The following is an 11,728-nucleotide window of genomic DNA, read 5'->3' as shown; positions in this document are numbered from 1 at the left end:
GCCTCAGCAGACGAGTCTGTGGCTATGACTTGCCCACCTTGAAGGCAGACAGAGCTGATTTTCAGGACAGCTGCTGGGTTTGGCTTTGTTGTGGAAAGGTTTTTCTCTGCAGCCTTGTTTACTTCTCCCCAGCCCTGAGCTACTGGGACAATAGAGTCACCTTTGTCTTGTCTCAAGTTCCCTTAGGCAGCTTAACTCCCAGTGCCAAGTTCCAGTCCAGAGGCATTTTCAGGGAAGGGTGGGCTTGGGTGGTCGCAGCCTCTTTATACAGTTTTGTCCCAATGGGCAGAAAGTCCTTTATAACAATTTTTAAGCCATTAGCCATAACATTCCAGTCTCTCCCAAGTCCTGTGAGGAGCAGCTGAGAGATCAGGGGTGCTTTAGCCAAAAGAAGAGGATGTCTACTCCAGCTATTTTAAGGTAATATTTAGGCTGCAGCTTTGTCTGTTCTAACTATTCTTAATGTTCAGATTTTTAGCTCCAGGTTTCAGTATGATCCATCTTTGAATTGCACAAGGCAGCCCTATAGTTCAAATAAAGTCCAACTAGAGGCCTAACATACTAGCTACTTACACCAAACAAGCCCTTAGCTACTTTCAAATCATAGAAAATGTTTAGCACCAGTATATGCCTTGACTCTGCCATGAATTGGGTTCTGGATTTTCAGAGTTCCATTGTTGCTTCTTCCAGTTTTGTTGAGGCATTGTCACTCATCTGGGAGATCCTGCCTTCAAAATGGCTTCTGGATTCCCAAAGAAGACCTCGACACCTCGTCTTTTGTCCAGAGAAAGACTGACATCTTTCACTGTAAGTACCCAGTGGGCTGTGTTAAGGCTGCAAACTGCCCTGATGTCCCTGCTCTCCCTGCCCCTGCTTTAGTGCAAGCAAGAAAATGCTTTAAGTAGGTAATAAGCAGAAATATTCTAGTAAGGCTATGAAACGCATGTAATAAACGACACAATTATGAAGGTTTCTTTTCAGATGAATAGAGAGGGGGAACTGTGGGAATCCACAAAATTAGAGGGTTTTGGGAAAGCTGCAAAAGGCAAGCCTCAGATACAGTAGAACTGTGATTAGAGCTAAGCAGCTGCCATGAGATAGGTCAGCAGAAAAATTATTTTTACTGTAGAAAAGCAAGGACAAATAGAACAATGGTCTGTGTATTAAGGCTTGTCTAGAACAACTCCCTAAGCTACAGAAAAGTTTATCTAGCAAGATATTAGGAGGGTTTAGGCTTAATAATGGAGCTCTGTGCATTGTGCTTTAAGGCTTACAAGCAGGTATTGTATTCAAAATAAGCAAGCATTGTTTGAACCAAAGGTACGTGTGCTTATAGTGGTTGGATAGAACTACTGTCAATGTGCTTTTGCTTTGTGTGATTGGTCAAGAAACTTATAAAGGAAGTTGTAACATTAAGTTCTTGGTCTGCCGCCTGGGATGTGAGCTGCTGGCATCTTCCCATTGTCATAACCATGTAATGAGAGTGATGCTGGAAAATAAAACAGCTCAAGGCAGTTCCACAGCAGTCCTGTCCCGTTTGTGATTTTTAAATAGCCCCCTGCTGGTGTCAAGACCAAGCAGCTCTTGGACACCTGAGCATGCTGGGGGGGAGCTCAAAGTCTGCCCAAAGCCCTGTGAGACAGGGCTGGTCCCAGCTGGAAGAGCTTCCAAAGCAGCTGTTCTCTCCCAGCTCCTGTGTGGGCACAGATCCAGCCCTGCAGACACAGTGTACAGCAAAGCAAGTTATCTGCTGCAGCCCATCCAGAAGAAAATGTCTCAGCACCTTTGTGTCCCAGATATCTTTTATGAAAAATCCTTTCCTTAGGATTTTTCCTCCTGAGAAGCTGAGAAGCCTCAGGAACAAAATGTAAACAATGATTATCAGCTGCTGTGGAATGCAACAGGTGGATCTTTGATTGGCCCATGTTGGATGTTTGTAATTAATGGCCAATCACAGCCCAGCTGGCTCAGACAGAGAGTCCAGGCCAGAAGCCTTTGTTATCATTCCTTCCTCTTCTATTCTTAGCTAGCCTTCTGATGAAATCCTTTCTTCTATTCTTTTAGTGTAGTTTTAATATAATATACATCACAAAATAATAAATCAAGCCTGCTGAACCATGGAGTCAGATCCTCGTCTCTTCCCTCACCCTAAGACCCCTGTGAAGACCATCACACCTTTGTTCTGCAGGATGGTGGAAATCTTCCTGTGCTGGGAATTGTCCCCTGATTTTGGTTTACCATGTGTTGATGGTATCTGTCCCAAAGGAGTTGGCTTCTCTTGAAAGCTCTGGATTGGTAGGAATCTTGAGGGCTGTACAGTTCTTTCCTGCTCCCTGGAGCCAGGGCCACAAATGTCCCTTGGTGTCTGGAGCTCACTTGACTGAAGATGCCCCAGTGCTGAGGCTCTGTCCAGGAGATCCCTCTGTTTTCTTCTCTGCAGGGGTCTGTGAGCCCAGAGAGAGAAAACAAATGCTAATTACCAGAGAGAACTACAACTTGGACACATTCCTGTGCTCCTCACTCTTGGTGCAGCGTTCCTTTCTTGCCTCTCTTGGACTCAGCCAGCAGTGATATCTCCTTGCTGTGAGTTCTCAGTGCTGTACAGGGATGGAGTCAGGGCAGTTCTGAGAGCTCGTCCCCATTCTTTGAAAAGGTCACTGCCTCAATCCAATGAACCTAAAGAGGAAAGAAATGCCCAAAGAGCAGAAATCCCCAACCATGTCACATGCAGTCACGGAGAAGCTGATGGGACAGAGCCATGTGGTTGGAGTATGTGTATTGCACTCTGTATTGTTAATTTATTGGTGCTGAGTATTTCAGCAAGCAACTTGCAGGGCTTCCAGGACTGTCCTGGACAGAGTGACCACAAATTGTTCAGCAGTGCCACTTGTTGAAGAAAAGCCTTTGTGAACAAGCCCACCTCTGAGGCTCTAGCTGGTTTATTTTTGCCTTTCAGCTGCTTCCCTCGAAGTTCCTGTGGGAGAAGTTTCTCAACATGAAGAAGAAGGCCAGCACTGGCAGGAGTTTTCTACCCAGAATTGGCCCATTTGTAGACCTGGGGAAGACTGGTCCAAAGGTAGCCTTTTCCTGCTCTTCTCCTTTCTGTTTGATGGGAAGTTTGAAGAGGGTGTGTGCTTGTGACAGGCTTGCCTCCAGTCAAAGACCTCAGTGTGCAGGTGCTGTTGTCATTGCAAGCTGCTGTTAGAGGTGGGCTGGGAGTCCTGATCTGCACTCAGCCACCACAAATAAGCTCTGCTGAAGCTGCCTAAGTGTAGCTGCCATTGCTGAAACAATGGGGGGAAGGCTGGGGACACAAAGGCACAGCACTGCCATGTGCCATTCTCCTGCTGAAGGAGCCACCTCTTGCTTAGGTGTGGTCACCATCAAATGCTCGGGGTCACAGGATTCCCTCTGGAGTGGCAGCGTTGGCCTTGGAAGGCCGAGGACCTGCAGGAATGACTTCAGCTTTAACAAAACAAATTGCTTTTATGCTTTGGGCTGGAACAATGTGTTGGAGCCTGAGGGGGTGTTAGATTTTGCAGGCTGCCAGATGTACAGGGGACTGGCCCTGGGCAGAGGGGAATGGATGTGCTTTATCTGGATCAGTGCCTTCTTGGAGGTGTGTTTAAAGCTGCTTTTCTGGCAGGAGTGGCTCAGTAGAAAGCACAGTCCCAACGGGTAGGTGACTGAGGTGGGCTGTTGTTTTGAATGAGGTCCCTATATGTCTAATTTAATAAACCAACATTAGAATTGAGCAGCAATTTGAATTGAGCAGCAATTTTATATGAAATCATGCAATCAAATAGAATCAAGCAGATACAAAATAATTTGGCAGTGGTTTGGATAAAGCATAAGCAAAACCAGTCAGGATACAGGGGGCGTTTCTCACCCTGCCTCCCATACAAAAGATAAAGAATCCAAAGACGACTTCTAGACTGGATGCTAATACATATTCATCAATAATTTTCAGTCAATCTCCTCCTATTTTTGATTCGTGAAATCTATGTCCTTTATACAACCCCACAAGCTGCACATGCACCCCAAGTCTTGTGTTATAGAAGCCAGCATTATATTCCAAAAAGAAGCCTTATGATTTCATCGATACCTGGAATCATCCCAATTTTGTCCATTTCAAGGCCGATTCTTTAATTATCCTGAGGCCTATTGCCTTTTGGGGTGTTACTTATCTCAAACTACATCCTGCATCCTGTTTTCTCATGAACATCTGAAAACATCTATTTTGTGACACTAATTCCATATCCTTTTCCTCGATTACTTTTGAACAAATATTTTCTAAAATATTTAAAATATAGTTACAATCGTTAGCACAAATGAGATTCATCTATCACACTGTTGAGCAAGAAATTGGCAGCAAGAGCCATGTAACACACTGGTTAAGGATTGCCCAGACAAAGCAGGGGAGAGTTTTCTCCAAGCAATGCCTCTGCTCCAGAATCATTTGCTGTTGTTTTGGGCCAGTGGGTTCGCCTCGGCGGCGGTGGTGGTCCTCAGCCTGTGTTGTTGAAGCCGTCCCGTTTCCTTGGCCTTAATCTGGGGACCCGCGTTGTGGCGGGCAGAATTTTTTGGCCTAGTTTTTGGGTTTTTTTTTATGGGCCCGGCACCCGACGGAGAGCCCCCCCGGACTGGTCCTGGGCGAGGCGGCAGCGCCTCGCCTACCTCGGTCGTGGCTGAGCCGCTTATGCCGGGCAGGGCCGGGTTTGCCGCGCCAGCTCCGTTGCTTTTTGTTGCAGCGGGCAGAGTTGGGGGGGGCGCCCACCAGGCCTCCGCGGGCCTTTTTATTTTTCTCTGGCGGCCCTAAGCCGCGGCACCGAGAAGCGTTGCGACGAAGGCGCGAGCAGGATGCCGGTGGGTCAGTCGTGGGAAGGCAGTGAGGTCCGTACCTCGGCCCACTCCCCGGGCCCCTGGCCCCGCGGCCCCCGTGGCTAGCACGGGTCGTTGTGAACGCGCCTCCATGTGCCTTTTTTGTCGTGCCGTCCCCTGGCTTTTTTTTCCGGAAGGAAAAGCCGACCACCGCGAGGCCAGGAAAAAGCCGTTGGTCCGTGGCGCCAGGTCGGTGGAACTTTTTCTTGCATGCTCGGCCAGTTTCCCTGGGACGGAAGGCGGGGGAGGGCCGCCGAGTCCCCTCCCAGCCCGGCAGGGGCCGGTCCCGTCCCGCCGTTGCCTAGCCTAAAGGGGAGCCGTTGTTGGCTGCGGGCGGGTGGCGGCACCCCCCGCGCTCCTCTGCTGCCGCGAGCAATCCGATCCGCAGGTGGGCTGGGCAGCCGTCGCCGTTTTCCCAGGACCATGGCCGTGGGGCCCTTGTCGCCGTTCGCGCAGCTCCTTCCCAGAGCCGCGCCTGATCGATGTGGCTTTTCAGGTGGCATCAGAGAGGGCCCCTGGCAGGCCCACTCTCCTTCCGAGGCTTCTCTGTCACGGGGAAAGCCACGGCGGGGGGAGTCCAGTGCTCGGGCAGGGCGGTCTCCTTTCCAATTCGCTTCCCGTCGCAGGTGAGGTGTCGCCCCTCCCGCTGGCCTGGGGAAGGGCGTCTTTACTGTCCTGAGCTGTCTGATGGCCGCGTGGTCCCGCGAGCCTTGAGGTGTCCTTAAAAACCCACGCGAGGTGCCGGTGCCGGCCCCGGTCCGGGTAGCGCCCTTGTGGGTGCCGACCACAAGCAGCGCCGGGTGGTGGTGCGGCTGGAGCTGAGCCACGAGAAGGGAGAGAGGCAAGAGAGAAAAGAGACAGGGCGAAAGTGCCTGAACCCGATGGGGCGCGGACGCAGGTGGAACAGAGCCTGGTCCATGCACTCCTTTGCCGTTCCGCCACCTGCTGCAGAGCAAGCCGCCCCGGCTGAAAAGGGGCCTCGGTGTCCGGGCCGTGCCCGCCTCATCGGGTCGCTGCCTCCTCTAGCACATCCGGCGTGTTCTGCATGGCCTGGTGGGGGAACGCGCCAGGACGGGGTTTGCTCCCTGTGAGCGGGGCCCCGCTCGGCCCAACCTCACCGGCGGCCGGTCAGCGGGCGGGTTTTTCTTGGCTTTGGTGGGGGGGGCGGGTCAGCCCCAGCCTAACCCCGTTCCGCACGCCGCGCCTGTCATTTCGAGCGCGAGGCTGAGTGTCGAACCGGGGTGCAGGCCCCGGGAAGAAAAGCGAGAGAGAGAGAGAGAGAGATGAAGCCTCGAGCTCCATCCGAGTGGTGAAAAGCTGCGCAGCGCTCCCGGATCCTTGCCCGTGGCGTCGTGGGAAGGGCCGGCCACTGGGGTCGGCCATCGCCGAGGGGCATCTCTCACGCGTGGCGCCATTCCCCACCCCAGGTGCCGCCGGGCCGCGATGTGGCCGGCCGCCGTCCCTGCTGCCAGCGCCCGTCACCGCCATGCTGCCGCCCGCCGCTGTGTCTTTGCCCACGATGCTGCTCCCGCAGGTCGGAGCAGCTCAAGAAGCCCAGGGCGGTCAGGGTTTGGCGCTGGGTGAGTTTGCCAGCGGGCCGGGCGCATCTGGGCGCTCTGTCCGGGCGCTCGCGCGACGCTTCGCGGCGCCACTGTGGGCGGCGGCTACCTGGTTGATCCTGCCAGTAGCATATGCTTGTCTCAAAGCTTAAGCCATGCATGTCTATGCACACATGGGCAGTACAGTGAAACTGCGAATGGCTCATTAAATCAGTTATGGCTCCTTTGGTCGCTCCTCTCCCGCTCCTTGGATAGCTGTGGTAATTCTAGAGCTAATACATGCCGATGAGCGCCAACCTCTGGGGACGCGTGTATTTATCAGACCAAAACTGACCCAGGCCCCCCCAGCAGCTTTGGTGACTCTAGATAATCTCGAGCCGATCGCACGCCCCCGCAGCGGCGCCGACCCATTCGAATGTCTGCCCTATCAACTTTGGATGGTACTGTCTGTGCCTACCATGGTGACCACGGGTGACGGGGAATCAGGCTTCGATTCCGGAGAGGGAGCCTGAGAAACGGCTACCACATCCAAGGAAGGCAGCAGGCGCGCAAATTACCCACTCCCGACCCGGGGAGGTAGTGACGAAAAATAACAATACAGGACTCTTTTGAGGCCCTGTAATTGGAATGAGCGCACTTTAAATCCTTGAGCGAGGATCCATTGGAGGGCAAGTCTGGTGCCAGCAGCCACGGTAATTCCAGCTCCAATAGCGTATCTTAAAGTTGCTGCAGTTAAAAAGCTCGTAGTTGGATCTTGGGATGGAGCTGGCGGTCCGCCACGAGGCGAGACACCGCCTGTCCCAGCCCCTGCCTCTCGGTGCCCCCTTGATGCTCTTAGCTGAGTGTCCCGCGGGGCCCGAAGCATTTACTTTGAGAAAATTAGAGTGTTCAAAGCAGGCCGGCTGCCGGCATACTGCAGCTAGGAATAATGGAATAGGATTTCGGTTCTATTTTGTTGGTTTTCGGAAATGGGGCCATGATTAAGAGGGACTGCCAGGGGCATTCATATTGTGCCGCTAGAGGTGAAATTCTTGTACCGGCGCAAGACAGCCTAGAGCGAAAGCATTTGCCAAGAATGTTTTCATTAATCAAGAACGAAAGTCAGAGGTTTGAAGACGATCAGATACTATCGTAGTTCCCACCATAAACAATGCCGACTGGTGATCCGGCGGCGTTATTCCCATGACCTGCCGGGCAGCTCCTGGGAAACCCAAGTCTTTGGGTTCCGGGGGAAGTATTGCAAAGGTTGCAAAGCTGAAACTTAAAGGAATTGACGGAAGGGCACCATCAGGAGTGGAGCCTGCGGCTTAATTTGACTCAACATGGGAAACCTCACCCGGCCCGGACAGGGACAGGATTGACAGACTGAGAGCTCTTTCTCGATTCCGTGGGTGGAGGTGCATGGCCGTTCTTAGTTGGTGGAGCGATTTGCTTGGTTAATTCTGATAAGGAATGAGACTCTGGCATGCTAACTAGTTACGCGACCCCCGAGCGATCGGCGTCCAACTTCTTAGAGGGACAAGTGGCGTTCAGCCACCCGAGATTGAGCAATAACAGGTCTGTGATGCCCTTAGATGTCCGGGGCCGCACGCACGCTACACTGGCTGGCTCAGCTTGTGCCTACCCTCCACCAGCAGGCGCGGGTAACCCGTTGAAGCCCATTCGTGATGGGGATCAGGGATTGCAATTCTTCCTCATGAACGAGGAATTCCCAGTAAGTGCGGGTCATAAGCTCGCGTTGATTAAGTCCCTGCCCTTTGTACACACGTCCCATCGCTTCTACCAATTAGGATGGTTTAGTGAGGTCCTCGGATCGGCCTCGGCGGGGTCGGCCACGGCCCTGCCGGAGTGTCGAGAAGACGGTCGAACTTGACTATCTAGAGGAAGTAAAAGTCGTAACAAGGTTTCCGTAGGTGAACCTGTGGAAGGATCATTACTGGTGGGGCTTGGCCCCGGCTGCGTTGTGCCAGGCCGTCTGGCAGGCCGCATGCGCGCGGTGTCATTTGCGCGCCTGCTCCGTTCGCACGCTCGGCCCCTGACCGCCGGCCGCGGTCAGCACCGGGGGCCACACACCCTTCCCCTTCGCCGCGCGCCACAGCCCCAGAGAGAGAGAGACCGGAGGCATGCGGCACCTCTGGGCGCGGGCGGTCGGAATTGGGAGAGGGGGGAAAAGCCGCTCGGCGTGGCGAAGCGTGTCACGCGCGCCTGCCACCGTGCACGCAGGCAGGGCTCTCCCCGCGCTACACCGTGCGTCGTGGCCAGGCCTAGTAGCATGGCATGCTCACTGCTGTTGCAGCGGCTTGCCCCCCTGCCCCCCACACCACCCCTCCCACCCCAGCCTTGCGCCGCTCTGCCGCCGGTCCGTCCCTGCCAGAGAGCGGGGGCGCGGCCGCGGGCCCCCGAGCCTCTCGCCGCCACGGCCGGCGCCGCCGAACGCCGGTTGCCAGCGTGCCACGTGCAGGTGCCCTGGCATGGCCCGAGTTCTCCCGAGCTCGGCTCTCCTCGGTGTGCGCGCGAGATAGCTGCATGAGTGTCAGGAGGGAGGGGTGCTCGGCACGGCCCCTTCCCGGAGGCGGGCCTGTCCCTTCCATCGCTGCTGTGCCCCTCGAGCGACGGCCAGCCATCCGGCTCTGGCACCCGTCGGCGGCCGAGGTGGCAAGGGCGAGGGAGCTGGGTGGTGGGGCGGCCTGAGCCACGGCGGTCCTCTTGAGTGCGCAGCACTGGGCTACTGAGGGAAACCCCGGGCTCTGAGAAGGACGTGGCAGTGGTGGCGGCAGATGTCGGGCGCGCCCCTGCTGGTGCACGCTCCCCCAAAGGCAGCAGCAGGGGAAGCACCCCGGTGGGGCCATGCAGGTCGTTTCCTTCGCCCCAGGGCCAGGTACCTAGCGCTCCGCGCCTCGGCGGTCCCCCCAGTTTTTTTCCCTCGGCGTCGTCAAACGCTGTGGGTTTGCCGAAAGGGGCCGGCGGGGCCAGGCGGCGGTTTAAAGACTCGGGCGGCTCGGCGTGGCCCGCCGTGGTGGCTGCAGTGCTGGCGGCGGTGGCAGCAGGCATACCGGGTGGTGGCCATGCGGGGTGCCACTGAGGGGTGGGGAGCAGCTACTCCCACCGATCCCCTGCAGTGGTTGTCCCGTTGCCACCGGTCGCGCTTGTCCGTCGCTGTCGTTGTCCCGCCCGCGCCATGGGGGTAAACCGTGCTGCGCCAGGGAGGGGTGCCCTGCCCCCCCCCCCTCTGTGGCCCATGGGGGCCGACCCGCTCGCCTCGCCATAATGGGCGACAGCAGCAGAGAGCGCGCCCTCTCTGCCCTTCCTCAGCCGCGGGGTCACGGCCCCTGGGGCCCATCCGCGCTCTCTCTCCTCAACCCGCCGCCGCAGTCTCTGGCGCGCACGGCGCCGCGTCCGGCACCTCTCCTCCCCTCGAGGAGCCTTTTCTCCTCGAATGCGCACCGGCAACGCCGTTGTCCGCCAGCTGTCCCCTGGCTCGACTGCCTGCCTGCTGGGGGGGTGAGCGCTCGGTGGGCCCTCCGGCAGCAGAGGCCCGCGAGCGCAGGCGATCCCGTGCAGAGCGGCCGTGGCGCCGCTCAACGGGTGTCCCTCCCTGCGGGGACGGTCAGCCGGAAGGCGCCCGCCGTCAGCCGTCAGTGGTCCCGTCCCGGGCCCCACTCGTCGCATCCTCCATCGCCCTTCCCGGCCGCATGTGGGCCTCAGGAAGGCGCGCAGGGCAGCCGCGGGGGCGCTTCTCCCCGCCTGGTCTCCGCGTGCAAACGAGGAGTGCAGGCCTTGCACCCTAGCTCAATGCTGTCCTGCCTTCTACCGGGCGCGTGCCCGAGGTAAGGGGCCCCGGCGGTGCGACGCAGCGATGGCGGTCCTGGGAGTGCGGCCCCGGTGGCGGCGGGGTCTTCCGTCCGGCAGGCCTTGGGCCCTGGCTATGCCAGCTTGGCTCTCGGTGGCGCCCGCCTCCGGGGCCGGGGGCGGAGCACGTCCGCCGGTCTCTCACCCGCCCAGCAGGGGAGTGGTCCCGCAGGAGGCGTGCCGGTGGGGGCTCGTCGTCGTCGCGTGCCGTCTCGAGCCAGGGGAAGGCCGTGCAGTGGGGAAAGAGATAAGCCGGCCACGCAGCGGCGCAGCGGCACTCCGTGAGGCCCGCGGCGTCGGGGGCCCAGGGAGAGCCGCCGTGTGTGGGGGCTGATGGCCGCGCGCCCCCAGCCGTGTGCCATGTGTTTTGTGCGTGTCATCCCGTGAAAGTGAGACGCGGGGGGGCTGCCGTGCCCTCCTGCATTCCAGCGCGCGCTGCGTGGCCCTCTGCGTGGAGGCCGAGCCGAGCCTGGGTGCCTGGTCCGCCTCCGAAGGACGGCATTTGTGAGGTCGGCGTCACCCCTCGTGGGGGAGGCGGTCAGGAGCGCGGGCTCCCCCACGTCTTGGCCGGCCTTCGGAGTGTGGGTTGCTCCAGTTGGTTTTTATTCCCCCTTCTGTTTCTGTGTGCTTGTATGGTCAAAGCCAGGCGTGCACCCCTGCGTCCTCAGTCCCTGAGTAACAAAAAAAGGGGCCGCTTGGCGTGAGCAGTGCCCGAAAGCCAGACAAATCTTAGCGGTAGATCACTCGGCTCGTATGTTGATGAAGAATGCAGCTAGCTGTGAGAATTAATGTGAATTGCAGGACACATTGACCATTGACCATTCGAAGGCACGTGCAGCCCCGGATTCCTCCCGGGGCTACGCCTGTCTGAGGATCGCTTGATGATCAATAACCATCCGGGGGCCACGCTAGTGGCATGGCTGGGGTCGCCTCTCTGGCCTGTTGCCCGCAGCGGGTGGTGGTGGCGGTGGCAGCAGCAGCGTCCCACTGGTGCCCGAGGGAAGGCAGTCAGGGGTTCGGCGAGGGAAGCGTTTCCCTAGGAGGCCTCGATCCCTTCACTGCGGCCCGGCGGGCATCGTCGTTGTTGCAGTTGTCATCGTCGCAGTCATTGTCGTTGCCGTGCAGGGCCTTCGTCCCCCTAAATGCAGACTCGGGGAGCACTCCGTTGCTCCCCGCTCCCGGAGCAAGCCGCTGAGGTGGAGCTCGTCCTCGCCGGGACCATGCCGTGGATGCGGTGGCACGGCAGCCTGGGGAGAGCGAGAGACGGTGTCGAAAGGCGCTGCCAAGGGCCGAGAGAGAAAGAGAGAGGAGGGCGAGAAGGAGAGGCAAGGCACGGCCTCGCCCCCAGCGTCCCCCCGCACCGGCGGCTGTCTGCGGGTGGGAACCGCGGCGGTACCGTACCATGCTTCCGAGCGTGCGCGCGTGGCGAGAGCGCCGGG

General features: G+C 57.7%; 1 non-coding gene across 1 annotated transcript; it reads left to right on the top strand.

Moving 5' to 3' along the window:
- The first annotated feature begins 11,013 nt into the window (after positions 1 to 11,013).
- Positions 11,014 to 11,166, top strand: LOC143694740 (5.8S ribosomal RNA). Its single transcript, XR_013183393.1, has one exon. It is a non-coding gene; the product is annotated as a 5.8S ribosomal RNA (ribosomal RNA).
- The last annotated feature ends 562 nt before the right edge of the window (positions 11,167 to 11,728 follow it).

Source organism: Agelaius phoeniceus, chromosome 8 (genome assembly GCF_051311805.1).
Source record: "Agelaius phoeniceus isolate bAgePho1 chromosome 8, bAgePho1.hap1, whole genome shotgun sequence".
Classification (NCBI taxonomy): domain Eukaryota; kingdom Metazoa; phylum Chordata; class Aves; order Passeriformes; family Icteridae; genus Agelaius; species Agelaius phoeniceus.
Note: the sequence above shows the minus strand (reverse complement) of the source record. Positions and strands in the feature narration are given on the sequence as shown.